Here is a 27,938-nt window from a genome sequence, read left to right as displayed (position 1 = left end):
TGTGTTATCACACTATTGCTTGACGGCCCTTCACGAAATATTGATGCATACATATATGAATGACGTAATTTATATATAAAGAATTTGTTTTGCATTTGAATTGTCTGGTGTGTTGCTTACAGTTTAATTATTTAATTATTGTATATTATCTGAATAACGCCTGACTATGCCTAATGCGTAAAGCAATACTTTCACCCAACGGAACCACTGGATAATAATATCTTCATTTTCGACAGGCTTTTCTAAAAACAGACACAAGGCACTGTCATGGGTACTTGCTTCGCCCCAGCTATGCTAATTTGCATATGGGCTGGTGGGAGGAGCAAGTATTCTTGAAGATGTACCATACACCTATGTCTGAAAATGTCAAGTTATATACCAGATACATAGATGACATTTTCATCTTAAGGCAAGGCACGGAACAGAGTGCAATAGATTTTGCAACAGAGATCAATAACAACTGTCTCAACCTGAGATTCACATGTACCACCAGCAAGGAGTCTTTCGTATTCCTAGATCTAGAACTGTACATAGAGAACGACAAAGTACAATCCAGAAAATTTAGAAAACCAACATCTGGCAACGCTATCCTCCACGCTAATAGCTTTCATCCAACTAACCTCATAGAGAGCATTCCCTATGCAGAATGCCTGAGGATGAAACGCAACTGTAGCACACATGATAGTCTTAAAAACTCCACTGAGGGTCTCTTTACGAGACTTAAGAATAGAGGCTACAATATTAAAACACTGACAACAGCAGAACAAAAATGTGATAAAATCAAAAGAGAGGATCTAATTTTCAAAAACAAGAAACAAGACACACAGAAAGTGATAGACAACACTCCTAGACTCATCACAGGATATAACACTTACCATACCAACTTAAGAAAGATACTATACAGACACTGGCCCTTAGTGCGTAGTGACCCCACGATAGGCCCCACTTGCACTAAGTTCCCACAACTAACATTCAGGAGAGCTAAATGTATGCGCCAAGAACTAGTCTGCAACGCACATGTACAAAACAAAGGAGGCAATTGGCTCAAACCACAGAGAGGGTTCCAGAAGTGCTCAAAATGTAAAGACTGCAAGCACTGTGTTAACACTAGAACAGTCCATCTTCCCCTCAGAAAAGCCCCTTTCGAAATCCGAGGAAGTTACTCATGTAAGACGGATTTCGCAGTATATGTTCCTCGTTGCACTTGCGACAAACTGTACGTGGTGGTGGTTAGACAAAATATCGAGTTTTAAATATCGACCTACATTAATATCGAGTTTTTAATATCGTAGGGACAGAATATCGAAGTCAAGAATATCGTTGACCAGAATATCGACCCCAAGGTAAGTAATATCGTAATTTTTAATATCGAAGTAAGTAATATCGAAGTAAGTAATATCGCAAGCAAAAATATTGTTGTTAATAATATCGATATTTATTTGTGTGTTATGTATTTTAATATGTATGTTATATGTATGTTAAACATTTTAGTAATGTATTTTAATAAATTTAAAAATAAATGTTTAGAAATTAGTAATTTTGTTAAAGTAAATTTAGCGTTTTAGTATCAGAGCGGGTTGTGGGTTTATAGGGGAATAGGGTGGGAAGTAATTTAATTATAATTAATGAATTAATATGTTTTCTTTAATTGGTATTTATCATTAATTAATTGTTAATTAATTGTTAATTGTAAATTTTGTTTATTAATTAGTTAATTATATTTGTTATAATTAATTTATTAATAATTTTTATTTATTGTCATTCTAAATTAATTATTGTTAATTACTAATTAATTGGTGATTTATTTTTATTAATTGATTAATTGATAATTAAATTAATTATGTGATTTTTTATGTGTAGTGGGTTGTGGGTTTATAGGGGAATAGGGTGGGATGTAATTAAATTAAATTAATTAATGATCTGGTTTTTTTATTGGTATTTATTATTAATTAATTGTTAAGTGATTATTAATTGGTAATTAATTGTTATTACTTAGTTAAATATATTATATATAATTAATGTATTAATAATGATGATTTTTTGTTATTGCTAATTAATGTATTGTTAATTAATAATTAATTGGTGAATAATTGTTATTTGGTAATTAATATGTATTAACTAGTTAATTTGTAACTATATTAATTATAAAGAAAGTATTAATAATTGTTATTAATTGATTAATTGATAGTTAAATTAATTGTGTTTTTTGTATGTGTAGTGTGATGTGTGTTAAAGGGGGAATAGTGTGGGATGTAATTTAATGTTATTTAGTTAAAAAAAAATTAATTTATTGGTATTGATTAAAAATTATTTAGTTAATTAATTATTAATATGCTATTTTTTAATAACAAATTATGTAATTCATTATTATGTTAATTTAACCCCTACGCTATGCAGCGCTTTCCCTACTGTTGCACTCTCTGGAGTGGGAATAGTAAATTTTATCCCTACGCTATCCAGCGCTTTCCCTACTGTTTCACTTACTGGAGTGGGAATAGTAATTTTTACCCCTACGCTATCCAGCGCTTTCCCTACTGTTGCACTCTCTGGAGTTTGAATAGCAATTTTTACCCCTACGCTATCCAACGCTTTCCCTACTGTTGCACTCACTGGAGTGGGAATAGTAATTTTTATCCCTACACTATCCAGCACTTTCCCTACTGTTGCACTCTCTGGAGTGGGAATAGTAATTTTTACCCCTGCGCTATCCAGCGCTTTCCCTACTATTGCACTCTCTGGAGTTGGAATAGTAATTTTCACCCTTCCGCTATCCAACGCTTTCCCTACTGTTGCACTCTCTGGAGTTGGAATAGTAATTTTTTCCCCTACGCTATCCAACACTTTCCCTACTGTTACACTCCCTGGAGTGGAGATAGTAATTTTTAGCCCTACGCTATCCAACATTTTCCTTACTGTTGTTTTTGTTGGAGTTGGACTAGTAGTTTTATTCTCTCAGATATTTAATATGTTTTGTATTATTTTAGCTACTGTAATATATCATTAATAATAAAAAATATTCAAATTAAATTTATTTATTATTATTTGCTATATGTAATTATTTAATATGCATTAATGTTATTGTTTTATGTGTATAGATGTATTGGTAATTTTAAAAAACATTTAATAATTTATATGTTACAGAAATTATTATTAAAACTAATTATTAAGTAAGTATATATATTATATATTATATGTATATGTTTAATTAATGTTTTATTAAATTATATATATTAATCATTAATTTTAAATATTATAAAATATATTTAATTATGTTTATTTTATTTATAAGTATTATTTGGTTTATTTTACATATATTTTTAAACTAAAAAAAAAACTATATTTTTTACTAACGATATTTTTGACATCGATATTTAATTATCGATATTTTAGTACTTACCATGTTGTAGATAGGATGTCGATATTCTTGACATCGATATTTTTGTTGCGATATTTTTGTAGGTCGATTTTTGGACCTTCGAAATTTTGTCAGAGATCCGTACGTGGGAAGTACCATACACCCCGTACATGTTCGGATATTGCATCACTTAAGAACCTTCAGCAATGATGACCCAGCGTATCCGGTAGCAAGACATATAAACACACACCATGGGGGCAAAGCAGAGGAACTTTCCTACTTTGTGATCAACAGCATTTCTAAAAACATAAGAGGGGAAACAGACAATTGTCACTCAGGAGACTGGAATCCAGGTACATTATCCTATTAGATTGTAAAATTCCAAATGGGATGAACGCTGACGAGGCACTGAAAGTACACATTTAACTTAGCCTCTAAGTAACACCAATGTATGTGCTGCTGTTCCTGCATCTTAACCCTGTCCGCAGCATTAGGTTCTCTTTTCTTATTATTTTGTATATATTTCCCTTTGGCACCAATGTTATAATTTTCACTGTTAAGTATATAGTTGTTATCATCCGATATTTTTGACGGTTCATTCCCACACTGTAACTTGAGTATATACAAAGTTAACGTAGGCTACGCAACGATTATCACACATGACAGGAGACAGTAGTAAACCAACATTGCCCACTAGGGCTATACAGCATGCCAGCCACCATCTAAGTTCCCATGCCTGAGTCAATATACCAGACGAGACTTGATGAGATAGTGTTATACCCACATAGCACCTTAAAGTTACCATTAACGTGTCATGTACATTTACTCACCTAACTTAAGCATCACATACTTGTTTTGATTTTCCCAGTTTGACCAAGGCAGCATTATTAGGTGTACTATACATATGCACCCTGTTGATTGTGGGATTCACGGCAGCTGTAACTCTTCTATGTCTCCGAAAACCACCTATAGCACGTAATATGTAGCAACCACGCTATGTTTGACATCTTTACACTTGTACTTTATTATTCAGTGGGTTTACTCTAAATATACTCCTGCACATTTGTAAATAGCACGCATTTGAATTTGTTGTGAATTTAACAACAGTAAATCACACGTATGTTTTGGTGTTAGGTGCTTTACAGAGTGTATTAACATGCTTGACATATCACTTCTTCTATGTCCTTTGCAGAATGACGGTTGCTGTGACAACCATTTTATTTTGTGCTACGAGCATGTAGAGAAAAGCAGTACATTGCAGAGATACCAGATGTAGTGAGCAAGGCGGGTTCATCCGCCGAAACGCGTCTAGGTGATCTTTATGGAATAAATATTGCTCTTTGACAGAACGTCAGCGCCTGCTTTGTATGCTTGAAATCAGGACTGGTACAATATATATATATGTATGTAAACAAGGCCTCCGTGTTGAGGCCGAAACGCGTCATGGTGGTGCGTGGTGCACCCATGGTTAAATAAAACTACCTTGCACTGAATGGATTTGGGTCCGTTTTCGTCTTTCCAGTGATTGTGGCAGCAGTTGACAAAGTTCTTTTCATATAGATATATATATATACTCAAAGGATCAACTCAAGATTACAGGATTGACAAGTGGACCGCATAAACTACTTGCACTGAATGGATTTGGGTCCGTTTTCGTCTTTCCAGTGATTGTGGCAGCAGTTGACAAAGTTCTTTTCATATATATATATATATATATATATATATATATATATATATATATATATATATATATATATATATCTCCACAACGTAGTTCCTGACAAAGAGGAGCGTCCCAGCCTTTCGGGTCAGGGCCTGTAACAGGTGTGTCAGACACCTACAACATTCCTCAGAAAACACGTACCATTGAACTACGTGCAACAGGCCACACCATCGTGCTTCTTCAAAATCTTTATTTTATGGCAGGGAACAGCATAACGCGTTTTGAGGTCAACACCTCTTAATCATATGCCACAGATCAGCGGTGGATTCGTTAGCTTTTTAAAACGTAACTTAAACATCGAAGAAGGACTAATGTCCATGTACTTTGTTTAAAGAGGCAGTCCATTTATACACATGTTCTTATATGTATATCTTTTCACACAGCAGGGATGGTAAATATTATTTCAAGTTCTTTTTCGAAATAATTCCTTTGTAGATCAGATGTTACTAGCTTTATCTTTCCATTCCTGCGTTTGCATGTTATACTTCGCCATCATTCGGACCACGATACCCATAATGCCTCAAAGAATATCTCACAAAACTCAGTATCTCCGATGATGTTTTCGGCAAAACTTCACCTGATTTCAACTGTGTCCTAATAATGCATACACTGCCTTTACTTGGATTAGTGCCATATTCCGGCTGCATATAAACGACACAGAACAGAAAAAAGGGAAATTCAGCTACCACCCCTCTTTCTCCGGTTTGTTACTTGCCTTCAAATCAATATTTGAGCAGCACGTCGTGTATATATATAAATATATATTCACTGAAAAAACCATAGGTTTCACACATGTTATAGTTAGTGGAAATTTTACTGATAAAAAACCAATGAAATTGCCCCGTTATAGTTAGCGCAGGCAACTATAACTCACGCGACCGCAATCCTCTGCTGATGCTAATACTGTATTTAGACACTTATTTGCCCATGTCTTCTTCCATACATTTTTAGCTATACATATATTACAAATATTTTTTTTTCATAAAGACACATATGTCATCAGCAGAGGATTGCGGTCGCGTGAGTTATAGTTGCCTGCGCTAACTATAACGGGGCAATTTCATTGGTTTTTTATCAGTAAAATTTCCACTAACTATAACATGTGTGAAACCTATGGTTTTTTCAGTGAATTTGCAAGGTTTTTTAAATGCTAATTCCTAACTATAACGTGTGTGAAACCTATGGTTTTTTCAGTGAATTAGTACGGTTTTTTAAATGCTAAGTTTTTTTCCCTTATAATAAGCCCTGTACATTTGGTGGCCTACGGCCACCAAAAGCACAGGGGGTGGGGTAAGTGTGGATAGTGTTTTTTTTCCATTGTAATAAGCCCAGCACATTTGGTGGCCTTCGGCCACCAAAAGCACAGGGGGTGGGGTAAGTGTGGATAGTGTTTTTTTTATTTTTATTTTTTTACCGTACGCTTACCGTAAGCGTACGGTAAGCGTACCCCGCGAAATTGCCGAAAAAAAAATAAAACCGTTTTTGCACTTGGGGGATGTTTGGGGACTCCCTCCACATGACTATGTGGGAGGGAGTTGTCAAAACAGCCCCTTTACATGTTTTTGGGCTTCCGATTTTAAAAATCTCTCTCAGTGCGAGAGACAAAATGGCGGCCGCCGCTTCCTGGTTTCGGCCGATTCGAATGTTTACTAAGATCTAAGAGCCAATCAGAATCGCGCTCGCGCACGCCACCGTACGCTTACCGTAAGCGTACGGTAAGCGTACCGTAAGCTGGCTCAGATATATATATTGATTTAAAGGCTATTTTCTCAGAATCTACTGAACAGATTTACACCAAACCTACAAAAGGCACTTCCTTGACCTAGGGACTACCTCTCTGCCAAATTTTGAGTAATTCTGTTCAGCCATTCGGGCTGTAGCTCGTTCTAAAGGTCCTATGGAAAAATGCATGGGAAAAACGCGTTTTGGGACCCCCCTTTTATCTCAGCCCCCGCTTGACGAATCCCCCCGAGACTTTCAGGGTAGGAGCGGAGCGTAGCGCCCCACCTATTTTGAGAAATTCGCGAGGATTCGTCGACCGGCGCCAAAGTTATTCAAAATAGAATGTTGAGGTTTTCCTATGGAAACGTGGTCCTAACTATAACTACCTACTGGCTATCGCCAGTAGGTAATATATAGATATATATAGATATATATATAGTCAAAGGATCAACTCAAGATTACAGGATTGACAAGTGGACCGCATAAACTACTCACTACATGACCCATCTAGGAAGGTGCTTCGACTATAGGGGTATGCACGAAGTGTAAAATATACAACATGACACACGCTAACTTCTGCGAAGCGTGGATTAGGGACTAAGCCATGCACTTTAAATCTCAATGCACCTAAAGCCTTTAGGAAAGTTACCATACCTCAGTCCCGCAGCCATAAGCAGTGGCGGCTGGGAGGGAAAGGCAGTGGCTGGGTGGGAGAGGACGGGGGATGAGGTTGGAAAATATTTTAAAAAAACACTTACCTTTTCTGCCGCCTCTCCTCTGTCTCCACTTCTCTGCTCTTTCTGACTCCTGTCCGGAAGATGCTGCAGGAAGCACCCAGCACACCGGCTCCCCTGAGCCAATCATGCAGCGTTGTGATTGGTCTGAGCGCCGTGAATTGTCGCTCAGATGGGGACAGGGAACCTGTGCATATTCCAGCCGTGGCCGCTGCTGGTAGTAGCGGTGGGGCCAGGTGAGGGGGAATTTCAAGAGGCAACCACAAAGGGAAATTAAAGAAATAATTAATTTTCGCTCATGGTCCCCCGGCCACACCGCCTCACTGCTCTTACTTGCAGTGGCCGCGCCTGGCATATTCCCCACCAGGCTGTGTATTACAGCCTGGTGGGGAATATGCAAAGTGCGCATGATTTGGGCCAAGACTGCCAGTCAAGCATTCATGCGCACTTAAATGTGCACAAACCACTCCTCCTCCCTGAGCCACGAGCCCAGCCCCACCCCACCCGTATTTTTACCTTTTTCATTCACTGCTCTAAGAGCAGTGGGGCGATGCTCCTCCGCCTTAGCGCCGGAGTCCCCACAGCTTGAGGGCGAGTGAGGATAGTGCCATCCGTGCCATTTAATTGCCGGACAACTGCCATTGGGTTTGGTGCCAGCCTCACTAGAGAGACAAAGGGAGACAATCCTAGGTGTGAGCTTCATCTATCAGTGACACAATGGGCATCCTTTGAAGCTCAGGAAGGAGATTGACCTACGCGCTGGGCATGCTCTCTCTGTTGCCGCCTCTCAAGCTCCTGAGACAGTTAGACAGGGGTAGTAAGTCCTTTATATGGGGGAAGACGTGGCCCCGTTTGGCCATTGGCGAACTCATCACCCAAGATCTTGTGGAGGCCTGGGTCTCCCCTCTATGGAGAACAACTGCATGGCTGTGCAACTGGTGCAACAAGCTTATATACAGCTTTATGTTCGGGAACCTCCTCTATAGGTTGCAATAGAGTACTGTATCATGGGAAGCCCATAACGGCTGCGCTCCCTGTATATACCCAATGTCCTCAATTCGAGGCCGGTAATCCTTTTAATCCAGGCCATGTCCAGCACATAGATGTGGGCTCATAGGTTCCTTTTGGTGGATGCAAATCTCCATGAGAAGGTGCCCATATGGGGCATTGTCAGTATCTGCATAGGGTGACATGTCTCAATTGGAGCCCGTGGCGCCAGGCGTAGATTCTGAACCTGAGTCATGTAATCTCTAGGGGGATGATCAAATCCTTTGAGATGCTCTGGGAAGAATTTGGCTTGCCCCCAACCAGCAGTGGAGAAACACTTAACTAGAGATGCACACAACTACACCATTGTGTCACCCGTAGACTAGGCTCTCAACCTTGGAATGCCCCCCCCCCCCGTTGCTCACTTAACTAACCACCTGGGGGCAGTTCAAATGTGTGATGTCGAGACTGTATAATCTTCTGATCCGCCATATGTAATCACAGGCGCAGGCAGTGCATCTGCTAGCAAAATGGCAGGATTGACTTCAGATAGAATATGTAGTGAGGAGTGAATCTAGATCCTAGATAATTTTGGGTGAGTTGAGCAGGATGCCTGGATGAAATTCTGCCTTTTTAAAATCTTGCATGAGTGGCACTGGACACCGACAAGGCTCAAGTCGGCTGGGCTATTACCACACTCCTCCTGCTGGAGGTGTAGACATGTGATATTGTTCACATACTACAAACTGCCCTGACATCCTAGTCCTCTGGGATGAAGTGGGTTCCACATTGAGGGAGATGATAGCTATATCCACCCAGATGCCACACCATCTGATTCTGCTTCACAACATGGCCAACTGTCACACCATGAACGCAGATTGCTCAACACCACACTGACTGTGACTAAACTCCGCATTCTCCACCACACATTTCTTCTCACATGTTCACCCTTTTTGAAGGGTGGTCAATGACGTGTGTTTAACATGGTGGTACCGACACCGATCATCCGTATCGCTCTACCTTCAGTCATGTAGTTAGGTACGCTAGCTCTGCGGCCTCCTCAGTTTTGTCTAGTTCTGTCTCATTTTGCAGATAAGGCCCCTAATGTCAGAGTGCACCATTGTGTTCAATATTCCTCCCCTCAGCTCCCCCCTGTGGATTCTTTCTCCCTCCTTCTTGCTCCCACCTCACCTCCCTGTCGTTGGAAAGACACATTCCCCCTCATTTTACTCTCTTTGTGGTTCTCATTTCATGCATCATGATTCAAGCATGTATCTGAAGTAATCTGTTTGTATAACTGTGACTATCCCATGGGGGATATGCATTATCACTGTATGCTGATATATGTATTATCTCTTCCACATCTAATTAATAAACAATTGCAACAACAAAAGAAGCTCAGGAAGGATCCCCAGGCTATCCCGTCAAGAGAGGAGTCCCCCTCCCCACTCCTGGGCCCTTTTTCAACTTTGTGGGAGCAATACAGATCTGATGACAGGGGAACCATTAGGGCACAGGTGACAGCTGAACACTGGCAGAAAAATTACTTGGTGTTAGGCAAGGAAAATACAACTTTCTAAAGTGTCATTTACAAAATGGTAATATAAAATCTGGCCTCATCACTAAGTTGGATTTTTAAAAACTATTAAAACATGTCCTTGAACCATTTATTCTAGCTACTCTCAAACTGAATTTAGACCTAATTAAAGGTAATATTCTAAACCAGTGTTAACCTATAGGAGAGCCAAACTTACCGCAGTGAAAAGCGACTTTGTAGATTTTCCACTGCCAGGATATGTCAAACATAAATTATAGATGTCCTATTGTTTATATATCATGCACCTTGCCCTATGGGCATTAAGGACCTACCTTAGGTGTGACTTATAAGTATAAGAATAGAAGGTTGAGGTCTGGCAAAAGGCTTATTTTGCCATGTTGAAACACTGCACACCCAGGCTGCAGTGGGAGGACTGAGACATGTTTAAAAGGCTACTTTAGTGGTTGGCACAATGAGTGCTGTAGCCCACTAGTAGCATTTAATTTACAGGCCATGGGTACAGGTACGGCAATATACTAGGGACATATAAGTAAATAAATATGTTAATTAGGTCTATGCCAACTTTATTCTGTTTGAAAGGGAGAGACCAAGGGGCATATTTACTAAGACGGCGATAAATAAACGCAAAGCGCGCTTAGCGCTTGTTTATTTATTGCTGTCTAATGCAGGAATTTATCGCCCTGGTAACGCGTTATTAACAACGCATTACTCCAGAGTGATAATATTCCAGGGAAATGGGCCAACATCGCTGGAAAACCTGCGATGTGGCACCCAAAAAGGAGATAGCCTTGGTGATACGACCCTGTGGTCGTATCACCAAAATCCACCTCCCATGTTAGCTATGCCTTAGTGAGGAATTTAACAGACGTTACATTCCTGCTTTAAGGCATAGTTAACGCATAATTACTGCCCAAGCTCAGAGATGGGCACTGACGTTGGCTCTGGGGAAGTCCATCATTGGCTTTGCTATCCACCACTCAGTGTGGCGCCCCTGAAGATGCAGCTCAAGGCACCCCTGAAGGCCATCCCTAGTTGTGGGAGTGCATCTTTTGAATGCTGCCAGAGAGGCACAACTAGGTAGGCCATGAAGGCTCTTCCCTGTGCCACCCTGCAAGCCACCGATGGTGAGGTTCATGTGAAATTATGTGCACATTTATCTGGAGATGAGAAGGGAATCACTGCTACACTCCATTTAATTTGTGCAGAAGGACACTTTTTTTGGGAGCAAGCTAGGCTAACCCATACTTCCTTTGGTTGAGCTGTACAAGCTATTATGCACTAAACATTGTCCTAACATTTATTTCTAATCCTTCCCTCTCCTCCAACACTCTCCCACCCCGACATCATCCCTCAGCCCGACCCTTTTTAACGTCTACATGGCACTGCTCGCCAACATCGTCCGATCGCACGATCTCAACATCATCTCATACGCCAACGACACCCAGCTGATCCTTTCCCTCACCTAGGACCACGCCACCGCCAAAACCAACCTCCACGAAGGAATGAAGGCCGACGCCGAATGGATGAAGAACAGTGACCTGAAACTGAACTCTGAAAAGACGGAGGTCCTCATCCTCGGTTCCACCCCCTCCGCCTGGGATGACTCCTGGTGGCCGGCCACGCTGGGAGCTGCACCGACACCCACCAACCACGCACGCAACCTGGGGTTCATCCTGGACTCATCACTATCAATGACCCAGCAAGTCAACACCATCTCCTCCTCCTGCTTCAACACCCTCCTCATGTTTCGCAAGATCTACAGATGGATCCCCACCGGAACCAGAAGGACGGTCACCCAAGTCCTCGTCAGCAGCAGGCTGGACTACGGCAATGCCCTCTACACGGGAACCACTGCCAAACTCCAGAAAATACTTCAACACATACAGAACGCCTCAGCATGCCTCATCCTGGACATCCCCTGCCACAGCCACATCACTGCCCACCAGAGGGACCTGCACTGGCTCCCCGTCAACAAGAGGATCACCTTCAAGCTCCTCACCCACGCTCACAAAGCACTCAACAGCGCCGGACCAACATACCTCAACAAATGACTCACCTTCTACACCCCGAACCGCCAGCTTCACTCCGCTGACCTCGCCCTCGCCACGCATCCACTGAATGACCACTGGCGGCAGATCATTCTCCCACCTCGCCGCCAAGACATGGAACACCCTTCCCATCCACCTGCGACAGACCCAGGACCTGCTGACCTTCAGGAGACTTCTCAAGACCTGGTTGTTCGAGCAGTGCCAGCACCCCCGCGCTCCCCTTGGCGCCTTGAGACCCTCACAGGTGAGTAGTGTGCTCTACAAATGCTTGATTGATTGATTGAACATTCCTACACATTTTTCTCCCCAAAATTCTGACCTTAACCAAACTTGGTTTTTTAACTTCCTCATGGTCTCTCCTTTCCAATGACCACCAATTGCACAAATGCTGAACGCTCTGCTGTTGTAAATGATAGTTAATACCATAGTCGACCCCCCTCCAATGAAGTGGCCCTTGCTCCGAACTGGTGCTGTGTGTATGTCTTGTATGTCTGTATGTAGGTTGATGTCAGGGTTAAGGCGGAGGAGCGTTGACCCACAAGAAAATTAGATAGAAAAATAAAATGGCAATATAGTTCCTGTATTACCATTTTATTTTACAAAACCCCACCTGAGTCGAGAGTCGGGGGGGTGGGGGGGTGGGAGTCTTTCTGATTTATGCTGCTGCCAGTCAGACATGCTCATTTTAAACCTCTCTTACCCAGCTGTCAAAGACAGCTGGTTAGAGACAGCATAGGGCTCCAGGGGCACCGGAGGAGGCCGCCCTCTCCAATCCTGGTGCTTCTTTCATGCTGCATGAGAGCAGCGCCTGGATTGATTACTGCAGTCTCTTGGGTCCCAGGTTGAAGCCTGCCTGCCTGGAGAAGACCCGAGCGAGACGGACGTCACACCAGGAAGGTAAGTGGAATTATTTTTTGTTTACTTATTTTTGTACTTTTATTTTTGTGGGTCTCCCCCCCTCCCCCCTCCCCCCCCCCCCCCGCCACACCACCCTCCTTACATGCCACTTGTTGATGTGTGTGTTTGTGAGTGATGGTTGTGGTTGGTCCAGGTAATTGTAAATGTGCGAGGATATGTGTATTGGCTTAGAAATTGTTGCGGGTGGTCTGGAGGGGTACGGTTGTCACCAGGGCTGTACGTTTGCCAGGTCTTGAAAGTACTCAACCCCAGCACTAATTAAAAACTGACACTGTAAGGGGTCCTGACTACACCCGATATTCATGGCTTGAATATAATACTGGACCCGATAGGGGTAAAGGCAATGATCGATTTCTAAACAACGACTGTGCACAGCCCTTAGGAAAATCCATGTCAGAGAATAAAGACCCTGTTTAAAATGTGTTTAATGAATACTGTGAACTGATTAATCTCTAAGTGATTTTAGGATGTGATTGGGGATATAGGATGGAGTACGATTGACAGCTTTAGGTTAAGGTTGAAGCAGTGCGAGTCTCTCACAGTGCCTGTCAGTGTGTCATACAGGAATTCAACTCAGATGCTCATTCAGTCCTTGGTCTCTCGACTGAGCACACAAAGCTATGGTCACCCATGTGCAAATTGCAATTACTATTTTATATGAAAGTGTATGAAAGCGCGGCTGATTCATGGATTTTAAAATATTGACATCACCAGAGGAAAAGAAAATACTGTATTATTTTGATAGACACGTAAATGAGAGAGTGAGGGTACATGGTAAAGGGGAGGTGAGAAAAGGAAGTGCATGCAGAAGGGTAGAGTGAAAAGATAGTGATGAAGAGGAAGGAGATAACGTTTAACAAATGTAGATAGAGGATTTCAGAAAGGTGTAGAGAGAAAATAGCTTAAATGTCTAGCAGAGTGAGAGATGGCAATACACTACCCCTTTCACAGAGTTTAATAATATTTTATTTAGTCTGATATTTTAAATTCGAATTATTTGCACCATTTCCATTATTTAAAAAAAAAAGTATTTTCAGTACTTTTCCACGGCTACAGTGGAGTACAAAGGACCCCCCTACCTCACGGGTATCACCTGTCCTTCCGCCACCTAGAGCGAGTTCTTTGTGTCCATCCCTTCGTCTGCGACCCCGCCTCTTTTTGACTCTACAATGATGGCCTGGTATCTTTGGCGGCTCTCCAGGGTAATCATATTTTTTTAATTTTCGTGGGAACCCCCTCGCCTGATACATAGTTTCCCATCCCTCATGCACCAGTCTACGTTCACTTCCCATGTGTGTACCGATGGGATTCTGTCCTGCCTCCAATTTCTGACCTCGCCTTGGCCTGCCACCATAAGGGTGTCGTTACAGAACAGAAGTGTAAAGGGGTCCGGTGTCTGCTCCCCTCATATGCCCAGGATGATCAACTGCAGGGTAAGTTCTAGTGTGACCTCCAAGACTGACAATATCCTGTGGCCTTTTTTACCTCAGAACACCTGTATTTTGGGGCATCCCCACAATGTGTGGACCAGGGTGCCACTCTGCCCACATCCCCTTTAATCAGAAATCCAAGTTGATTCCTCCAATCCTGAACAATTTGGTTATTTTACAAAACGCTCTATGCTGAATTTTTGGTTGGATTAGGTGGAAGCCTGCTCTCATGGCAACTATCCGGGGGTAACGGCACGCCTCACCCCAGTCGTCATCCTCCAACCTGCCCAGGTCGCACTCCAATTTATCCTTGAGTCCCTCCAGGGGACAAACGCTGTTATGCAAAAGGGAGGAGTAGAGACGGGCCACCACATGGCTTGTCAAGGTGGCCTCCAGGACCCTGTATTCCAATGGGGTCTTCTCCAATGCCTCTCGTAGCATCTCCCTATGCTGTTTCAGGAGAAAACGTAATTGCTGGTACTTTAGATACTGGCTCCCTGTCAGATATTATTATTCCTGCATCTCAGAGAAGGGTATCATGGGGGCGTGGCTTATGCGCAGAGACAAGATGGCAGAGGACTGCTAAGCTCCGTTTCCTCACGGAGCTTACAAATTGACTAGCAGCCACCTCGAGAACATGTCCTGCTTTACCCAAGCTAGTCTCAAGCTTCACAGAGCTGGCGAGAGCTCCTAAATGCTCGCCCTTCAACTACTCCAGCCACGATGATGTTTTTCACATATGCGAGCGGCCGCCATTTTTTAGCGGCACGCCACTCGTATCCTTATTATGGTTTCCAGAAAGACTACCAACGCTTGGGTGTCCTTACTTTCATTCCTCACACCATTTTTCCTGCATTTTTGGTCCAACTATGCCTTAGCATTGGAAACTCTGAACTATTGATTTTTCTGCCTGCTTTACCGATGTGTATTTTTCTCTCAAGGACCCTCATAAATGAAGCTTTACATCTAGCCTGCTTTAAGCCTATTGCATCAAGAATATATTATTATATACTATTATTGAGCTTTAGTGACATTGTGGATTTGTATACTCCTCCTTCATGAGACTAAGCCTGAAAGGATGTGAATGAGATCCCATAAGCTGTGGGGTGGTATTTTAGGACGTGGTCTGTTCCCTGTTTCCTTGCATGCTTGTAAGGCAGTGGGAACTACCATAAATTCTTCACTCCATATCCTGCTATGTAGACGTGTGCCTGTCACATATACCTAATCGCACTTCTCTTCATCACAGTGTGTGAACTCTCGCGCAAATCTACCATTTTTTTTCTCACCAGTTACCTATTGTATGGGCAGGCTTTCTACTTTTGAAAAGATCTCTCATCGACCGGTGCACATCAACAAGATGGCCAGAGACTCCCTTAATCTTGCTAAAACATGTTCCTCTGGCACTAAACCTAAAAGAGCCAAAAACAATCCACCATCTCTGATCCAGTCATCTACTGATCCATTCTTAGATACAATTTTAGATGAAATATGTGCCCTTAAATCGATTATGAGCACTATCAATGAAAAACTGCAACATATTGAAGACCACCGGATCACTACGAAAGGCAGCATGATCAAAATGGAAAAAAACATGGGCCACATTCATGACATGGCCACTTAAATACCCATGCTGGAACAAAAAACTCAAAAGCTTAAGCCACACACTGCAGTACTCAAAGAGCACACTAGAAGGAACAATCTCCACCTCTATGGTCTACCAGAGAATGTTAAAGGTCCTGATCTCTTTTCCTTCTTAAAGAAATATTTGCCTGTCTTCTTAACCTTTAGTCTTCTGCTTCTCTAAATATTCAGCGGGCACATCGTTTAGGTCGTCCTCAGCCTCAATATACTTTTTGGAATTCACAGATCTGATGCATGTCTTGAAAATTACCAGAGAGAAGCGTCATCTAGTTTGGTCTTTTAATTTCTCAGGATCTTTCCACTGCAACCAATGCTAGACGTAAAGAATTCCTAACTCTTCGCCCTCAACTGAGATCTCTAAACATCCGCTATGGCATACTACATCCTTGTCTCTGTAAAATTACTTATGATGGTGTTTTTCATTCATTTGAAGATCTGACTAAACTAAAACTGTTTCTGCAAACAATTACCAAGCTACCTGTGGACACAAATGCAAAATGCCCTTAAATTGTAAAACGGTTAATATAGCATGGCTTCTCGCTTCTTGTTATAATCTTTAATTCTGATCTTCAATATAGTTTATATGGCCTGAATTTCTCTGTTCTATTTCTGTTATTTCTCTCCAATGTTGTTCTTGCTTTTGGGTGCTGACATGCCTGGTTCTCATCTCTTTATCTCTGTAATTCACATCTGGCTTTATGTCCTTGACCTGGCTCTTGTTTTCTTTATCTCTTTTACTCTTCTCTCATTCACTCTTTCTCTCTACCCTACTTTCCACTTTCTTCTTCCTTTCTTTATAATTGCATGAGTGTCTATTTGTTTTTCTTCTTTATTCTTTTGGTAGTACCTTCATATATTTCAATTCTTGATGTATGGTGTCTTTTTGGTTCCATTGTTGTTTTTGCACTTGGTCATATTTGTTGTTGTACCCTTGTCTTTATCCATCATAATTTTTAATGTTGTGACATGGAATGTCCATGATCTGGGTCACCCTGTTAAGCGCCAAAAGGTACTTTCACATTTATCTAAACTTAATTGTGAGATTGCTTTTGTGCTAGAAACTCATTGTAACGATGTTGAATCACTTATGCTTAAACGCCAATGGGTGGGTCAGGTTATTTTTTCTCCTGCTGTTAACTGTAAGGGTAGTATTGCCATTTTATGTCACAAATCTTTAAGAATTCAAACTCAATCATCTGAATGTGATACGAATGGATGATGGGTATTACTTAATGCCACTATCTATAATAAACAGGCCACCTTTTAATATTTATGGCCCGTTAAGTCTGATCCGGATTTTTGGCATAATATTAAACGTGTCCTCCATTACTAAACCTAATATTATTGTTGCTGGCGATTTCAATGATTGGCTAGACCCTTTTTCTGACAGGAAATCTAAATGTAAATGTAAACCAGATAAGTTGCATAAAGCATTTCCTCACGTCCACTCTACGATGTATAGAAAACTAGTAATCCTGATACAAATGAGTTTACATTTTTTCTAATGTTCATCACACTATGTCTCAAATTGATTATATTTTAGTTTCAAAATCTTAACTACCTACCATCCAATTTTCTGAGATTGGCTCCATTTTTATTTCTGATCATGCCTCTGTCTCATCCTCTCTTGATCTATCCCTTGCTACTTCCAAACATGCTCGATGGAGATTCAACAACTCCTTACTATCTGATCAAATCTTTATTTTAGAAGCTACCTCCTTTATAAGAGAATGTTTTCAGTTCAATAAATCTAGCGATGCGTCCATTCATAACAAATGGGATGCTTTTAAAGCCTCCGTTAAAGTCTTTACCATTGCTTACACCTCCAGAAGGCAAACAAAAGTTGTTGAATTTCCAATACCTTTCCACCCTCAAACATTTAAAGACTCTTGAACACACATTTTACTTCCAAATCTCCATCCCAGTTGCACCTAAGGTTTCCAGAGTGCATGTCAGTCAGAGGGCCAGCAAGAGGGGTGGGGAGGATGACATGCAAAGGCTGTAGGTAAGTAAGGCCACAAATGAGCAGCACAGGGTTGTGGCACAAAGAGTAGATGCAGGGAAGACAAGAAGCAAAGTTAAAAGCTGCAAGGTAGATGGACGGCCACACTGAGAGGCTGCAGTGCAAGGGGAGTGTGGCATGCTCAGCCTGCAGGGATATGGTACAGATGGATGAGCTATATGGGGCCAGAGCAGGGGTTACAGTGGTAGATGGGCACACAAAGGGGTAGCAGAGTGACCGAGTGGCTGAAGATAATGAGGCAAGGCAAAACACAAACAGCCTGAGCTGCAGTGATCATGCACCCATGCAGCAGGGCAGGCACGAGGCCCACTGAGAGGTACAAGGAGGACCATATACATAATCAAGCAGGGGGTTGCAAGAGAGTGGAGAATCAAGCAGGGGCTGCAAGAGGCTGCAAGACAGGCTTGAGGCCCACTGGGGAGATCCAGAGTGGCACAAGATGGTCCAGGTGAGAATCAAGCAGGAGCTGCAGGAGGGTGGAGAATCAAGCAGGGGCTGCAGGACAGGCATAAGGCCTGCTGAGGTGATACAGAGAGGTACATGGAGGGCTGGGCACAGAATCAAGCAGGAACCGCAAGAGGGTGCGTACACATAGCAACTGAAAAGGGCCTTGGGCACAAACAAGTGGATGCAGGAGAGGCAAGGAGCATGGACAAAGGCTAAAGAGGTAACATAGTGCTACCAGGGCTGGACTGAGACCACAAAGCAGCTGGAAATGTTATCAGACTGGCCCTGGGGAGGAGGTGCTATGGGGGTGGGGGGTTGGGCAAGGGTGCAAGTTTGAAGCACTGCTGCTTAACTAAACTGGCCCCCAGCACTGCTGCTTTTGTTACTGGGGCCAATATTGCAGCACTTCCACATAACTGCCCCCAGTAACAAAAACATCTGCCAACACTCCAAAACCAGCACCCACACTTCCAGCCTACAGGGGAAAGGCCCGGTGACTGCACTGCCAGACCAGCCCTGAGTGCTACACAGATGGGCTGAGGTATTGGGACACACAGAGGAACTACAGGGGCCATAGACACTTAGAGGGGATGGAGGACACACAGAATTTCTATAGAGGGGTGGGGGCACGAACAGAGGGGCAGTGGTGGCTGATAGGGAATGGGGGTGGGGGGACATGAGGGTAGAATATTTAAAAAAAAAGAAAGAAAACTTACCTGCGGTCGCATTGCAGCCGCCGCCTCTCCTCTGTCTCAGGTAGCACCCGGGCCCTCCTAGGCCAATCACAATGCTGCAATGCAGTATTGTGATGGGTTCCCCAAAGCCAATGACAAAGCTTCAATGCAGCGCTGTGTTTGGTCTGAGCACCGTGGTTCGGCACTCAGATGGGGACAGTGAGCCTGTGCATATTCCTCCCCAGGTGTACATTACAGCCTGGTGGGGCAGATGCAAAGTGCGCATGACTGTTTGCCCGGCCCAAGAAGGCTGGCCAAACAGTTACTCGTACTTTGTGAGCGAAAACCACTCCTCTCCCTGGCCCCTGCTCTGGCCAGCCCTGCCCCTCACCACAACTAGGAACAGAAAAATTAAATTATAATAACATTGAGTTATTATCATTTTATTTTTCCTCTTCACTGCTCTCAAAGCAGTGGAGCAGTGCTCCTCTGCATTAGCGGAGGAACCGCCACTGGAGAGGGGGCAAGGAAAACATGTAAAGGCTGCTTAGTTGCCGAAGGGCCACACAGAGGAGTTGTAGGGAAGTGTGGCACACAGGGTCTGCTGGGGCTGTGCAGGCAGAGAAGCTTGCAGGGACAGGGCCTGATAGAAGAGGAGGGGAGTTACAGAGGCACTTAAGGAGGAGTAGTGGGACTAAGTGGGGCTGCAGAGAGGTGGATGACCGCAGAGGAGTTACAGGGGGCCGACGAGCTGCAGATGGTGAGTAAGGGTGGCATACACATGGGTCGCGGGGGAAGCGGCTACACAAATGGGCTACAGGGCACACAGGGGAACCACAAGGGCAGACACAGGGCCAGGGGTCTGGGTGCCGATCAGGGCCTGTTTGTAGGTGGGTGTGTTGCAGCGTGGAACATCAAATTCCCCTTTTGTCACAGACCAAATACCTCAACAGTAAATTCACTCATATAGATTCATTGGTGGGGCCCATAACACCAATACTCACACTACGTTGATCTGCTTCCCTAGAGGAATACGTTTCCAAAAGCTGACATGAAAGGAATACCTTTACCTTACCCTAAATACATTGACTTCAACCCTAAGATATTCCTCTCATAAGGAGATGAATCATTTCGTTGTTATCTATGATTTCAGTGATTAAACTCATCTATCTACACACTACTTCTTTATCTTAATTCTCTTCTCCAAATAATCGACACAACACATTTGTCAATTAATCAAATATTCTTTATCTAAAAAATATTGCAAAAATCGTTAGAAATCATCATCAGCATTTCAGAGCATCATATTTACCTAATCTGGCTAAAAGTCGTCCTCTAGGCCAGTCAGGTCGGGGAAAAATCTTTATTCAGCAAAGTTAGGCCGCAATTCAGTCTCTCAAATATTCAGGATAACAGCTGTCCAGCAGTGTCACCGTCCTCTCCGTCAGCATAACATCAGGAAATCGAGTTCGTCAAAGAAGAGTGAGTTTTTTAGTTCAATTCCCTACCTACTTTTATAATGAAAATAATGTCAAAAAGTATCAAGATCGGGGCTTAGAAAGTCCTGATTGGTCGACTTGGGGTCGCGGGGTAAAGTTCTCAGGGTGTCCGTGTAATGAACTCATCGCACTTGCTGGTTCCGGTTTTTAAATTGTCCATTGGTTAGAGGCGGCAGACCCGGAAGCAGAGGTCGGCCCGGGACCAGGGTTCGATTCCCGACGCGGCAGGGTCTTGGGCCAAGGTCAGCGGACTCGATAATTCTCGCCTCGGTGCCTACTCTAACCATGGATCCCACTCAGCAACTCTGGGCAATAGCTTGCTTAATCTCCACTTACGGCCCCATCAGCGCCGGGGATGCTTGTCTTCACCTTGGAGATGCCCAGTAGGGACCATCTCACAGGGAAAGCCAGGATGGGTTCCCCAGCGGTATACAGCACCGGGACGCCCCGTTGCTGGGGCAGCTGTGCGCTTTACAAGTATACAACATTTACATTTACATTGTTTTTGCTGCTGGCGAAGTTCCTGGAGAGACCTTGGAGGGTACATGTTCTCCCGGGGTCAGGTCCAGGCCATTGCTGCTGGTGATGATGCCTGCGCACTTCACCCAGAACCTCGTGTTGTCAGGGCAGTCATGTTCAACGTCTCGTTCAGCCATCCTGTCTAGGCCGAAATGGGCAACTTAAGCAAAAGAAACACAAAAACGTAATTAAAACATAGAAATGGCTAATAAAATGTTATCCCTTCGCTAATACCCATATGTGTGTGTAATTATCTAGCAGAAAGCAACACTCAAAGCAGTTTAAACTCACTTAATAAAGCACAAATCACAAATACATCACCAAAGCAACATATATCATTCAATATTCTAATTTTCTACTATTAGTATGCGTACACATGTTAGTTTACAATTAATATAGCCATGCAAAGTGCAATTCCCACGTGTAATTCTTTTGTTAGTATGATTGATAAGTATTTCACTGCAAACCAATTAATAAGATTACTATTAGGTAAATATTCAGATTAATATAAACATGCAGAATGGGGGGGTATACAAAATGTTGTACTACCCGCCCCAGCAATCCCCCCTTTGGTGATTATATCACCACACCAACCAAAAATGTTGTATCCCTTTTACGGAATTTTAAATATATTTCTTGTTTCATTCATATTTCAGTTTCCCCTGTTTCTTCTCTTTTTGCTGTTTTATACATGCTATCCTTGATCTCTTCTAGTTCTATTTCTTCGAATTCTCTTTCTTGTTTCTTATCCCTTCTCCTTAAGTATTCTCTTTTTATTCTTTTCTGGTTTTTATTCTTTCTACAACAAATAAAACCTAGTCTAATTATTAATACTAAGGACATCACACATGTTAATGGAAATAATATCTTACCTATAAATGTACTACCTAATTTTACTACAAAGTCTTTAATAGCTGATATTTTCTTACCAATCTTCTCCCAGACACCTTCAACCTCCAGTGGTACAATTTCTTCATGCAATTCTGTAATATTCTTAATATAAATTTTCAAATCTCTACTTTCGTCAGGAATGTAAGTACAAGAATGTTGAACTTTCAGCATTCCACAGACTCCACCCTCTTTTGCCAATAAAATATCAAGGACAAGTCAATTTTGCATTACCATAGCAGGCATGGCAACCATTTCGGTATTTACCAATAAGAATCCTCCAGCGGTGCTTGTTGACAAGCGATCCACTACTGTTGAAAGTTTTCTAATTTTGTTTGCATTCAGAGATATTCCCACTGCAGGTATCAGTGCTCCAAAAATTTCACCCACAATTTCAGTCCAAGATTCTCTCTTACTACGTGTTAAATAACTACCTAAGCTATGTACACCATCTTCTCCTCTATCCATATGAAAAATCTTTGCAAAAACCAGTCCAACATAACATGTGCCATACCAATGGTCTGGCAAACGATAATATGCCGTGTTCCCACAAATGAAATACAGTCCTGGAAGACTGGATCTCTTCCACCTTTAAATCCCCATCCTCCCATGATTTGGAATGTATCATGGCACTCACTATTCCCTAGAAAATATTTGTCATACGCCGTGTGATTCCTTATTATGCACAATTTCCCTTTCTGAGGCCAGTCTAAAGCCATAGTTGGACTCGTTTCTCCTTTCAAGTGTTTCTCCATTTCTCCATCCCAAACTGTTTTCTCCACTTTTCCCTCTGAAGCCTTTCTTTGCATTTTCAATCTTCTTTCTTCAACCATATCCAAAAATGTCTTCTCTTCTTTCTTTGAACTGCAAGTCAAGTTATTTCTAAATATATATTCTAATGTTAGTTCTTTAGTCTCTAAGAAAAATTCACCTAATACCTTTGCAGGTTTTACCTTGTTTAGTTTGTTAATGGCTGGTACTTGTGAAAATATAGTATCTACATCTGAAAAATAATACTCTAATTTACCTGTTTGATAAAATAAACTAGCTATTACACTACATGTTATTCCATATTTTACTGGAAGGTGATGATAAGTCACTCCTTCAGATACAGATGCAGGTAATTGCATACAAACATAGCAATCCCTTACATCCATTGTTTTTACATATTCATACAGCAATTTTGAAGACACATTGTTAGAAAAATCTGTTATTGACCTGTCTTTGTGTAAATAGTTTTTATCTATTCTAGTTGGAACTACCTTATGAACTTTCCCTATATTAGTGATGTTATCACTATATCCTTCTAATGAATCTACAGTAACGTTAAATGAAATTTAGAGAGCGAGAATATTCCAAAGAAGCATTAATAATCCTGTACAACAACAACACATTTTGCACCATCTTCTAAGGAAGATACATCTACTATTACTACTTTCTATTTTTGCCTTTTTTCTAAAATGAGCCGTGTCTTTTGAATTAGCCTCTTCTACTTCACAACTAGTTTCTAACCCAAGGCTTCTAAGCACCTATGTGGTTCTACCAGTTTTTGTCTTTTTCAGTATTTTATTGTCTTTCCATCAGTAATTTTCTTGTCTCATTCAGTTTGGCATCTCATCATCTTTCACTTTCCCTTTGTTTAAAACATACAGGTTGTCCTGAACATCCGCTTCTTCTCCAATATCGGACAAGATAACTCTCAGGATTTCCGATTCTTCGTCTTCCTCAACCACTTCCGGTACAACCACCTCTGGATTTCCTTGGCTATCCGCCTCTTCCTTCACTTCAGGCAAGGCCACATATGTCCATTCCGGTGATTTATACTTCTGGTTAGGTTTCCTTGTTCTTTTGCTTTCTTTAACTACTGTCTGTTCTTCTCCTTTCAAATTCTCCTGACTCGTCACTTCATTCCCCTGTTCAGCCATTGGCGAATTTACACGTGTCAGTCGATATCTCAGTCTCTTTATTTTGTTTGGCCACAACTTGTCCTTTGCCGCTCTTTTCAATTTACTCCCTTTATCATTCTTTTCAGTTCTCCAAGCTCTCTTTCTCAGAACTCGGCCTTCTGGTATTTCATCTTCGCTTTCCTCAGACTCTGTTTCAACTTGCTTTTTACTCTCAACAGTTTCCTTTTCCACCACTTCTTTTGTTTTCCCTACTTCTGTACCTCCTCGAATCTCCGACACGCAATCTTCCTGCTGACTACTTTTCCCTACTTCTAACTGGATGTTGGAGTTCCCTACACCTCCTCGTGGGTCTTCCGCAATAATCTTTCCCTCTCTCTCTGTATCTGGCACCTGTCATCTAAAGGTGTTGTTTCAGGTGGAATTTCTCTCAATCTTTCATCTGGCACTTCCTTCTCATGGATTTCTTTTATTGTCTCTCCACTGTCCTTTTCTTTGCTCTTCCCTTGTTCTTTCTTGGAAGAGTGTGCTCTTTGTTCTGTCTCTGAGTCTGAACTGGTATCAGAAATCTGTAACCTTCTCCTCAGGGAATTACTTCTGGGGACAAAAGTTAATCTTGGCTCTGTCTCCCCCTTTGAGGGTTTTCTCTTTCTTTGTCTTTTGGCTCTCCGTCATCCAACTCAGTACTGGATTCTGATTCATCAAAATACTCCTTTTCTTTACAGTCAACTGGATTTGGGATTCTCAAAGTATGACTTGCATGGATCCAGTTCTTCAATCCAGCACACTTCACAGCGGTTTTTGTGGTCAAGATGACTTGCCTTGGTTTTCCCCACCTGGGAACCAAACAGTTTCTTCTTCTGTGTACTTTTATCCTTACCCAGTCCCCTGGGCTTAGATCATGGGCTGGCTTCTTTTCAAGAGTGGTGGCATCCGCTCCAACCTGATGAAACACAGAATGAACTGCGTCAGCCAGGCTTTTACAGTATTCCAACATCATGTCATCAGTTATAGTCATCAGCTTGTTGACTGGTATAAACACATGTCGCATGGCACGTCCCATGATGATCTCATGCGGACTCAAACCAGTAGTTCTGTCTGGAATTGATCTAATAGTCATGAGTACTAGAGGCAAGACATCGGGCCATTTCATACCTGTGGCTAAACACATTTTTCCTATTCTGTTTTTGATAGTACCATTCATTTTTTCTACTACACCAGAAGCCTCTGGTCGGTAGGCACAATGCAGTTTTTGTCGTACATTCAATGCTTCACAAATCAGTATAATAATCTCATTATGGAAATGTCCTCCTCTGTCTGATTCAATTGTTACTGGGAACCCAAATCTAGGTATAAATTCCCTCAACAGTAATTTTGCCACTGTCATTCCATCATTTCTTTACCCACCTGGAGAATAGGCATACCATCACCAAAACATACCTCAACCTGTTACAAGGAGGCATCTCAATGAAATCCACTTGCATTCTGGTAAAAGACCTCCCTCTCGATCTACTGTTCCTAGACTCACTACTGTCTTTCTTCCTGGATTGTATTGATGACAAATTAGACATCTTTGACAAATACTTTCTGCTACAAGCCTGAACTTGGCATTATACCAAGTTTGCTTAAAAGACCTAATCATGGCATCTCTCCCTATGTGTCCCTGTCCATGATACATCCGTGCCATGGCAGACATCATGCTATCAGGCATAACTGATCTTCCATCTCGACAGACCCACACATGATCTTTTTCTCTTGGTGCACATCCTGCTTTTACCCACTGTTTTACTTCTTCCTCTCCTGCTTCTTCCTGCAATTGTCTTACCTCTTCCCATGTTCCCACAGTGTTAGTAAACATTGGGAAACAAGAAATCAATTCCCTTTCCTTTGCCCGATTGATTGAATTCTGATTTTGTGCACAATATTGCGCCATATCATTGGCGAATTTGTTTCCAGTGGCAATGTAATCACCACTGCGACTATGGGCAGCACATTTTACCACAGCCAAATTGCCTAGGCAGCTGTATTGCCTCAAGCAACTTTCCAACCACTTCAGCATTCTTAATGTCAAGTCAAGTCAAAAAATAAAGTTTATTTAGACCGGTTGATCTATAAACCACAATACATATTTTATCATCTAAAATCATCATAACACAAATTCTTTCCATTTACTATAAAAATTCTACTGCCATAAAAAAGCATTTACTCAATTAAAACCAAAATTCATTAGAATTAAAAAGCTTTGTGCCTTTTCATGGGTCTCTACTCAGTTCATAAATTTATAAACCCCCTGCATAAATTTCCCAATGGCTATCGCAATGTCAAGATTTTCCATTTCCACTAGAAGATCACGTGCTTGCGAGCGCTCATTGACATCATATTTTAAAAATATCGGGCGAAGAAACACTTTACGTAGATTTAAAAACAGATAACAATCCAATAAAAGGTGCAAAATATCACACTTCATTCCTATTTTACACACGCATTTACCATCCGGGTGTAAAAGGGCAGCTTTTATTCCGCTATTTATAAATAGCGGATTGATTCCTATTCTTAACTTAAAGACTTCTTTCCTTAACCAACGATTAGGTAGCAAATCCATATATGGAAAGCTGGAGTCTTTCTCCCATCCAGCGCTCATAAACTTTACAGAGTCTTTTTCTCTCAAATACTTTAGATCTATTGCCCTCGAGCATACCTTACCCTGCGCTTTAAGCACATTCTTTATCACATTAATTTGGAGTGTCATGGGGTCAATGTCCACCATCAGGTAATCACAAATGGTCAGGAGTCTCCTTCTTGTTGCCTTCGCCCACTTTAACTCACTGAATTGAATTTCCTTCATACACCATTGTCATACCTTGGTGACTTCCCCCCTACCCAGGCGGTTCCAGAATCTAAGCAAACTTGACTGGACCTGGACATTCCATGAAGGTAGGTCCAATTCCAATCTAATTGCCTGAATCATCGCCGACCCTGGAAGGGACAGCAGGGATTTTAGACATTTACCCTCCTCTTTGTCCCATGAGCTTTTCCCATCAATGCATAGAACCTCTGCCCCATATTGGAATTGTGGCGGAACCATAGCCTTAAAGGCGGTCAAGAGGGGTTTATGTGACATATCGCCATAGCTATGGTCAAATCTTTTCAACCCACATACCGCAAGATGCGCTTTTAGTTTCTGTGCCTCCAAATGGGTATCCCACTTCAAAGACCATGTAAACCATATTCCGAGGTATTTATATTCATTTACAGTATCTAACTTGGTTTGGCCCAAGTACCAGCTAAACTTCGTACTCTTCTTCCCAAAACACAGGATTTTTGTTTTATCCATATTTACTGTAAGACGCATTGCAGTGACGTACTCGTTAAATACATTCAACTTTCTCTGCAGCCCTACCTCTGTTTGGTCCATTATTACAAGGTCATCAGCATACAGCAGGCAGGGCAGATGCTTACCATTTATCTTCGGGCTTGCACCCCTGGCTGTACCCAGGCTAAGGGGCAAGTCTGCTAAAAATATGGCAAAGAGTAACGGGGCCAATACACAGCCCTGTCTCAACCCATTGTTTATAGGAATTTCCTTTGTGAGCCCACCAGAAGTATCTTTGATTACACGTGCCCAGTTATGGCTATGCAGTTCTTGAATTACCAACAAGAGATCAGCAGGCACCTCATACTTCCTTAATACTTCCCACAGACAATCCCTATCCACCAAGTCAAAGGCTGCGCGAATGTCCACGAAGCAGCAATACAATTTGCCCTGCTGCTCCATGGACTTCCTTGCCACCGCCCACAGTGCAAAACAGTGATCAACAGTTGAGTGCCCCTCCTTAAAGCCACCCTGCTCAATTGGAACTATTGA

This window comes from Triturus cristatus, chromosome 5_2 (genome assembly GCF_964204655.1).
Source record: "Triturus cristatus chromosome 5_2, aTriCri1.1, whole genome shotgun sequence".
Classification (NCBI taxonomy): Eukaryota; Metazoa; Chordata; class Amphibia; order Caudata; family Salamandridae; genus Triturus; species Triturus cristatus.
This window is presented reverse-complemented; position numbering follows the sequence as displayed.